Source organism: Canis aureus, chromosome 16 (genome assembly GCF_053574225.1).
Source record: "Canis aureus isolate CA01 chromosome 16, VMU_Caureus_v.1.0, whole genome shotgun sequence".
NCBI classification, from domain to species: domain Eukaryota; kingdom Metazoa; phylum Chordata; class Mammalia; order Carnivora; family Canidae; genus Canis; species Canis aureus.
In genome coordinates this window covers 60,460,683-60,469,640 of record NC_135626.1, presented here as the reverse complement: position 1 = coordinate 60,469,640, position 8,958 = coordinate 60,460,683, and the positions used below count along the sequence as shown (strand labels likewise).

The window sequence follows — 8,958 nt, the reverse complement described above, 5'->3', positions numbered from 1 at the left end:
ATTTGAGCCATTCGGCGGTGGGTAGACAGTGGTATCACGCTGAGCATTTACTTTGGGAACCCTCAGGTGTTTGGTCCATCTTCCTTTTACACCCTGTGTTTGCCCCACCAGTGTTTGAGGGTCCCGTATATCTTCTGGATCGGGGTCCTTTGTCGAATCTTTGCATTGCAATGGGCTTCCTGCTCTCCGTAGCTTGCCTAGGGATGGCTCGGGCTCAGGGGACCTCAGCACGGCTCCCGAATGACCACCAGGCCTCCCCAGAGAATATTCCATCCAAGTAACCCAGTGCATTTGTCAGGTAAGCAGGTCAAAGACAGGTCCCAGCCCCCACACCCCCACCCCCGGTGCTGCCTAGGTCACTGTGTAGAAACTTGATAGAAATTCTAGAACTGTCACTGTCCGTAGCCAAGCAGGCGTATGTCAGCCTGGAACACGTCCAAAACGGAAATTGGGGGCCCGCGAGCTCAGATGTGAGCACATGGCCAGTGAGGGAGCACCGACCACTGTCTTGGGGCTGTTTTGTCACCGCATGCCACGAGGGGACAGGGACTGGCCGGGGTGCCCCAGGAGCCCCACGGACGCTTGCTCGAGGCAGGCGGTACCTGGAAGAGGCCCCGCTCCTGGGAGCAAGGGAGGGCAGTGGGAGCCTCGAACAGCCAGGCCATGGACCGCTGGTCTCTGGGAGCTGCGGCCTGGGCGTGGCAGGATGCTTCTGACCAGCAGGTGGCTGCTGCTGGCCCCAAGGTGACCAGCCGCCCAGCCCCAGGATGCTCTGCTCTTGTGAAGAGATGTGGGGGTGACTCCAGGGATGGCCTTTGGCTCCCACTCCTGGACAGATAACCAGAGGCAGTCTGATCCACCAGTCCCATCAGCCACAGCAAGGTGGAGGGGGGTGCACAGGGCGCCCCCTGCTCGACCCAGGGGAGCTGCTTCTCCGGATAGAGCCGGCTCCTCTCCTGCGCCCCTGCACCAGAGCAGCTCAAGCTGGCTGTAGTTCTGGGGATCCATAGAGTGACACTCTCCCCCGTCATGGTCCCCCCAAATCCTGCTCCCTTCCTGGGTCAGCTCACTCCCTGGTGGTGACTTCACATCAGCAGCCACCTTTCTGCTCCCCTCACACCTCCCTGCACCCTTCTTTGGCAGCATGGAAACAAAACCTAAATCCATCTCCCCCTGAGATGGACCAGGGCTGGGCAAGGAGCACCACAGGCCCCTCCGCAGCCCTCCCTGCATGGGTCCCCTCTCCCCCACTTCCTATTGCGGACATGCCAGGCCATCTCCCATCTCGACACCCCCCTCGGCACGCCCTCAGTTCACGCGGGCAAAAGGCCACCGCCCCAGCTGTGGTCCCATCTGTGTCCTCCTCTCATGGGGGTCCCTCGGCGCCCTCTGGCACCGCTGCTCACCCCTCCCCACAGGCGCAGCCACACTCCCAGGGCTTCCTCCCAACACTGAGCAATCCTCAGTGACACCAGCTGGGTGCCCCACACTTTAACTCAGGTCTGACACCATCTACCTGGAGACAGACCCCCCAGATCCAGGCCTCAGCCCCACGAGGCCACCCTGCACTTCCAATGCAAGTAGGGCGTCCCCAGGTAACCCCCCACCCCCCGCTTCTGTCTGACTTGGCTACAAATCAGAGGTTCCCATCATGCCTCCTCCTTGGATTTGAGCATTTGCTAGAGCAGCTCACAGAACCCAGGGAAACAGGTTTAGGCTTAGGTTTACCAGTTTATTATATAATAAAGGATATGGCAAAGGATACAGATGAGCAGCCAGGTGAGGGGATTCATAGGGTGAGGTCTGGGAGGGTCCCGAGCACAAGAGCAGCGGAGTTGGGGCACTGCACCCTCCTGGCATGAGGACGTGCTCTCCCACCCAGAAGCTCTCCAAACCCCAGACTTGGGATCTTACGGAGGCTTCCTCACGCAGGCCCGATGGATCATTAATCCATGTCCAGCCCCTCTCCTCCCCCGGGGGGCGCTGGGGGCTGGGGCTGAGGACTCCGAGCCCCTACCACAGCTAGATCATTCCAGTGGCCGGTCCCCATCCTGGAGCCCAGCCAGAGTCACCTCCTTAGGACAATCGACACTTCTATCACCCAGGAAATTCCAAGGGGTTTAGCACCGGAGTCAGGAGCCCGAGGTCAAAGACCAAATACTAAAACAAAAGATGCTCCTGTGCTCTTATCGCTTAGGAAATTGCAAGGGTTTGGGGAGCTCCGTGCCAGGACCCAGGGCAGAGGCCAATATGCATGTTTCTCCCCTTCACCGGGGCTCTCTCTCCGTTTCAAGCTCCATAACAGCAAAGGCTGATGCAAGACGCAGTGCGCTCTTGGTCAACGCTCGCAAAGCACAGCGTCCGGGCCGCATCCACGCTGCAGGGCTTCCTTGGGTTTCTTGCAAGCCCGGGGTGAGTGTCACCCTCCAGGACAGCTAACACCTAAGATTATGTGTTGGCTGTGTTGGCGGCGTCGGCCTGGGCGCCTGGCCAGGACCCACAAGTGGCCTTATTTCTGGGATATTCTCTCCATGTAGCGAGTGGCCCCCTTCCTGTGGTCTACCATGTGGCGCGTCAGCAGGGCCAAGGCCCGCAGCCTAGATGAGCACACATTTCGCAACCTGGAGTCTACGTGCCCCAGGGGGCCTTGGCGCCTCAAAGGGCCCAGTGTCTCACATTGTCAGCTGTGTCCCAACAGCGAATGACAGAGGCTCACCCACTCTCCCTTCAGATGGCTCCTCTCCCAGCCTTCCGGGGGACTCTGCCCCCTTTTTGTACCCCAGGCCCCTGCCTGCCCCCTGGACTACCACTGCTGGTCACTCACGGGCCCCGGAAGGCCTCCATCCCTGGGGGATGCCCTCCCTGCAGACATTGTCACCTGTGTTTGTCCTGTCCCCACGAGATGGCCCCGAGGGCTGGGTTAGGCTCAAGCAGGACAAGCTTGCAGGGATTTGAAGACCCTCTGGAAGAGCGGTTCAGGGGAGATGCAAAAAGGGGGTGGCCCCAGCAAAGGGGGCTCTGAATTGGTGTCCCTGGGTGGGGACAGCAGAGGGTTGCAAGGTCAGGACTTGGCTCATGCCGGGCTTGGGAGCAAGCGGCCCAAGACCAATGGCAGGAAGTTCAGAAAAGTTAAATGGCAGATGTGGGGTTGACGTCAGCACTCTCCTGAGGAAGAATGTTCCAGAAATCAAGTGGACTGCCTCACCCAGTAGGGGGCCCCAGGGCGGAGCACTCTTGTCAGGGCCACGGAGAACCGTCAGCAGCCTGAGGTGCTTCGGATCCACAGGTAAACAGAACTGAGCTCAACTGAGCTCAAACACCCAGGAGCACTGATGAGCTCAGGGTTCCAGAGTCTCAGCCCGCCATAGGAGCAGCCCGGAGAGGCGCCCCGGCTCCTGGGGACCGGCTCCATCCTCCACAGGCTCTCCGGGGCTGCAAGATACCCTGGGGGGTCCCAGGCCGTGTGTCTCTGGGTCCAAATCCAACAGGAAGGGAAGGAGTCTCCTTCCAGTGACAGCAGTAGCACAGGATTTGCATCGGGGCCTGAGCTGCGATTTGTGTCCTGAATTACTGTGACCAGCGGGGTCACGATCCAGGGATCCAGGCGCCTGTAGCTGGAGCTGGGTCAGAAGGGAAAGTGGATGGTGTGGAGGGAAACAGCAGGTGTCCGTGCTGAGGGGTGAACCAGGAGAGCCCTAATGCTCTGTGATTATAGGACATGCCCAGCGGTACGGTGTGTCCACATCACAGGTGTTTGGTCACTGATTACTGAGGAATAAATGAAAGAAAGAGAAAAAAGAAGGAAGGTAGGTAAGTAGGAAGGAAGGGAGGGAGGAGGAAGGAAGGGAGGGAGAAGGGTAGAAGGGAGGGGGAGAGGGATGAAGGGAGGAAGAAGGGAAGGAAGAAGGGAGGAGGGAGGGAGAAGGATGGGGAGAGTGATGAAGGGAGGAGGGGAGGGAGGGAGGAGGAGGGAGGAAGGGGGGAACAGAGGAGGGAGGGACGAGAACAGTCCTCACATTTCTCTGCGTCCACCTGAGAAATGCAGCAGACAGAGAGGGGGAGCCAGTGTGAGGGTCACAGGCAGACCAGGCTTGGTAGGGACCAGGTGGGAAAGACCCCGTCCCTCCCGCCCGGCGACCCGGGGCACCCCTGGGGGTCCGAGCCCCGAGAGCCTCCCGGCGCCTGGGGAGTCCCGGGGGCCCAGGGCGGCCCCTGGAGCGGCCTCCGGAGGCTGCAGCTCTGGCTTCCCCGCGCCCAGGGCGCCACCCGTTCCCGGAACGCGCTGCCCCAGCGGCCGTTCACCCTGCGGGCGGCCAGAGGGCAGCTCCCCCGGCGCCCGGGAAGGGGAGCGAGCTGAACACCCGGCCAGGCTGCCCGAGGCGCAGACCCCGTGGGTGCTCTGGGGTGCGGGTGCGAGGGTGGGTGAGCGGACGGGGCGGGGACAGAGGCTTCACTCCGAAGCCTGAGGATTTCTCTCCCCAGACGGTGTGAAGCCAGGGCCGAGGCTCCGACAGGTGGGCCACGGAGGTCCCGCCTACGAGGGGACTGCAGGTGCAGGGAGTCCTCAGGGGCCCTCTGAGCGATCCGGGGTAGATGGGGATAGATGCAGGGACGGAGCAAAGGACCAGGAGAGCCGACCTGCTTCAAAAAGTAAGAGGGGAATTTTCAAATGATGACAGCAGAGCCTTAAGCCCAGCGCAGAAGCCTTATGAGTGTGGGGTGCCTCTCTGGCTGGTCCACTCTGAGCCAGCCTTGCGGCGGAGGGAGGAAGCAAAGAAAAGTCCGTGGTGAGGGAGCAAGAGCCTTATAAGGGGCACATTAGGTACGCACACGGTACATACAAAGGCCCTGTGGCCACATGCCGAGGGTTCTAGCAAGAGCCCTGGAGTCTGCCCCCCTTTGCATCCTGTGTCTCAGTTAAACCTCTAACTCCATGAGAGGGTGTCATTAGTCCCAGTTTACAGAAGAGGACGTGAGGCTCAGAGAAGTGCAGGGTTTTGCCCTTAGACACTGGCTGGCACGCAGCAGAGCTGGAATCCGAAAGCCAGGCACACAGGACCCCCAAGGGCCATCTGGGGTCTCCCTGGCTGGGCCCTGAGGTGGCTCCCCTCCCTCGTGCTGTGGGGCCCAAATCCTAGCTCACCACCCCAGGGGTTCACATCCCATCTCTGGCCTCACAGAAAGTTCTGGGCTTCGGTCTCTTCACTCCATGGATATTGTGCTAATAGACTTCACCCTCTATGGGATTATTTCTCATAATACACAGAATGCTGAGAACAGCACTGGGCGCAATATGTGTCCTCCCACAATGCCACCAGGGTTCCGGCTGCGGCCTCCCTCCCGGGGCCCCCACCACCCACCCTCCCCCCCCCCGCCGCACCCCCACTTCGCAGCCTTGCCCCCCATCCAGCGGGCAGACCTCCTCCTGCAGGGAGCCAGGCCACTAGGCAGTGCGCGCAGGGCTCCGTTGCCCACCGCCCCCCTGGCCCCGGTCACACGCGTGCACACGCACACGCACACGCGCTGACTCTGCTGAGGTTGTGCAGCGGCTGTGCCCCAGGCATTGGCCCAGCGGGAGGCGGGCTCGGGCTGCGAAGGTCTCCCTCTAGCGGCCCCGGAAACAGTGCCTGCTGCCAGGGCCTGATGTTCTTTTTCTTTCTTTCTTTCGTTCTTTTTTAAATAGCATTGTCTTTTTTTAAAATTTAAATTCAATTAATTAACATATAATATATTATTAGTTTCAGAGGTAGAGGTCAGTGATTTATCGGTTGCATACAACACCCAGGGCTCATCACATCCTGTGGCCGCCTTAACGCCCATCACCCAGTTACCCCGTCCCCCCCACCCCACCCCCACACCCAGCGACCTGTTTGTCTCCTATGGTTAAGAGTCTCAAAAAAAAAAAAAAAAAAAAGAGTCTCTCAAGGTTCGTCTCCCTCTCTGATTTGGTCTTGTTTTATTTTTCCCCCTCTTCCCTATGATCCTCTGTTTTGTTTCTTAAGTTCCACGAATGGGTGCGATCATGATAGTTGTCTTTCTCTGACTGACGTATTTCACTTAGCATAATACCCTCTAGTTCCACCCACGTCATTGCAAATGGCAAGATTTCACTTTCTGAGGGCCGAGGAATATTCCATTGTGCATATATACACACCACACCTCCTTTATCCATCCATCTGTCGATGGACGTCTGGGCTCCCTCCGTAGTTTGGACATCGTGGACACTGCGGCTATGAACGTCGGGGTGCAGGTGCCCCTCGGATCACTTCATTGATCTTTGGAGTAAATAAGAGCCTGACCTGTAACTCAGCAGGAAGCCGGGGGACCTCACTACAGCAGAATCCTAAAGGGACCCCAGCTCCCAGCCGGCTCCCGGCCAGGCCTGGACACCTGCCTTCTGTTCAGTCACTCACCTGAGCAGCCAAGACCCGAGCTGTCGCCAACAGCAGCCCAAGCCAGAGCCTTGAAACTCAGAGCAGAATGAATGACAAGGTGTGGGACCCCTGAGGGGGACCCAGCCTGTGGGGGACGGTGCGAGTAGAACAAGCCAAGTCAGGGGCCGAGTGCCACCCCAGGGCGCAGACCACTCCCAGAGCTAGCAGACGGAGGGGTGAGCACGGCGAGGAAGGGGTCCCACAGCCAGCGACGTCCAGGCAGAAAGAGAGAAGAAAGGCGCCCAGGAGGAGGAAAGCATGGGCAAGGCCTGGAAGCGGGGCGCTGCGTGCGCTGTTGGGACCATGGGCCGTCGGGCTTGGCTGAACGATGGCTTTGCACCAGAGGGGCTGTGGTGCTCCTTGACCAGAGATTCCCAGGCACCTCTCCCCAGCCTGCAGATCTGGATTCCACAGTAAAGAAACCAGAGACCCCAGGTGTTAGCAAGCAGTCCGGGATGAAGTCTGGAGGCTTCCTGGGCTCCCTGTGGCATCATCTAATTGCCCCGGCAGGTCCCAGGCCTGAGATTCTGAGCTGGGGGGATGAGGGGTGAGCCCCGGCAGCTGCCCATGCAACAGTGCCCCAGACCCCGGGGCAGAAGGTGCTGGCGTGCTCTGAGACACAGCAGCAGACTATAGGATGAGGGACTGGGTGTGTGTGTGTGCCCCGAGGCTAGTGGTGTTAGGAGGGCCCCTTCCAGGCTCTGGTGACCTCCGAGAATCCTGAGAATCCCATGCTGGAGTCTGAGCTCCTGCACCCACCCCGGGGGGGAGGAGGCAGCCTGTCCCTGCCTGCTTGAAGGCGTCGGGGTTGGGAACCTGCCACGTGTCCCATATGCACCCCTCCGCCTCTCTGAGACCAGGTTTTTGCTCAGACAGAGGGGATCAGAAAAGTGCATGGGTTCTTCGTGTTTTCTCTTCTTCTTCTCTTTTTTAAACATTGCAGTAAAATTCACATAACCTAATATTTGCCATTTGAACCATTTTTAAGTCTCCCTGAACTTGAGCTCCAGGCACCTCCCATCAGTGGCATCCTACAGCCACATCCTTCCTTTACTGAGCACCTCGTCCTCCAGGGTCCTCCGCACTGTAGCAGGTGCCAGGAGTCCCACTCTCTTTAAGGCTGAGTGATATTCCCTTGTGGGGACGGACCACATGGTCCCCCGGGGTCACCTCCTACTTGATGTCATCCTCTGGACTGGCTCTCTCAACTTGTCCATCGTACCTCCCATAATACAGGTAATAATATCGTGGGTGCAATTGATCCTCCCCAGGATATGTCCACCCAGACCCTAAGAACGTGACCTTGTTTGAGAAAAAGTGTCTTCGGGGATGCAATTAGGTTAAGGATCCTTTTTTTTTTTTTTTAAACAATTTTTTAAGAGATTTTATTTATTTATTTGACAGAGAGAGAGAGAGAAGAGAGCACAAGCAGGGGGAGCGGCAGAGGGAGAGGGAGAAGCAGAAGCAGGCTCCTGAATTGAGCCAAAGGCAGATGCTTAGTGGACTGAGCCACCCAGGCGCCTGCCTAAATTAAGGATCTTGAATGAGATGATCCTGGATTAGGATGGGGCCCTAAATCCAATGACGGGTGTCCTTATAAGGGACAGAGGAAATGACAGCCACAGAGACACAAAGAGAGATCCGAGACCACAGAGGCAGGGGGTTTGGAGCAGCCACGAAGCCCCGAGCCAGCCAAGTAATGGACGGACCACCAGACGCTGGAAGGGGCAGCAAGGAGCCTCCACGAGAGCCTTCGAGGGAGCGCAGCCCTGCCCACACCATGATTTCAGATTTCTGGCCTCCTGAACCGTGAGACAATCGACTGCTGTTGTTCCAAGGCCCTCCCCGCCCCCACTGCCCCTCCAGTTTGTGGTGGCTTGTCCTCGCGGCCCCCGGAAACCGCGACAGGGACCATCCGGAGGGAGGCCACAACCCTCTGTTCCCATGTCCCCAGCCAGGAGGCTCTGCCTGTGGACCAGCTTGCTCCCGGCCGGCAGGGTCCGTTTGAAGTCTGCCCAGGGACCTTGACTGCTGGGCTGGGCTCCTCACCCCGCGGGGTCCCCAGCAGTGGGGACACAGAGAGCCCACTTTTTCCGAGAAGGCTGTTTTATGTGTTTTACAGGCATTCCGTTATTATGTTTATTATTTACGGTCAGTTTGAGGGACATAAACTTGTAGCTGTATTGTTGGGAGTAAATTTTATTTCCACGGCTTTAAAACACAAATAAACAAGAAGTAATAAGCCCATTAGTTGCTGAATATTGTTATAATTCCGTAGACTGTAACTTTTACTGCAATCATAACTGTAAAATACCAAGAACCCACTGCGACAAGATTTTTGGGAATAAATGTCACCGCTGGGGCCTGGGACACAGACAACGGTTCCGCTCTGGTTGCAAAGGGGTGTCAAGCTGGCGGGGGTAGGATGTCAGCCGGGCAGCTCTGAGCGCGGCCCTCCGGTAACGCCCGCAAGCTGCGGTGGTGTTACTGGGACCCCGTCCTACCCCTCTGATGGCACACACAT

At 58.3% G+C, this 8,958-nt stretch overlaps 1 long non-coding RNA gene across 1 annotated transcript; it reads left to right on the top strand.

Annotated features, from left to right (window-relative positions):
- Positions 1-3,214: 3,214 nt before the first annotated feature.
- LOC144287107 (uncharacterized) lies at positions 3,215-8,679 on the top strand. Its single transcript, XR_013355004.1, has 2 exons — positions 3,215-3,286; positions 7,841-8,679. It is a non-coding gene; the product is annotated as an uncharacterized LOC144287107 (long non-coding RNA).
- The last annotated feature ends 279 nt before the right edge of the window (positions 8,680-8,958 follow it).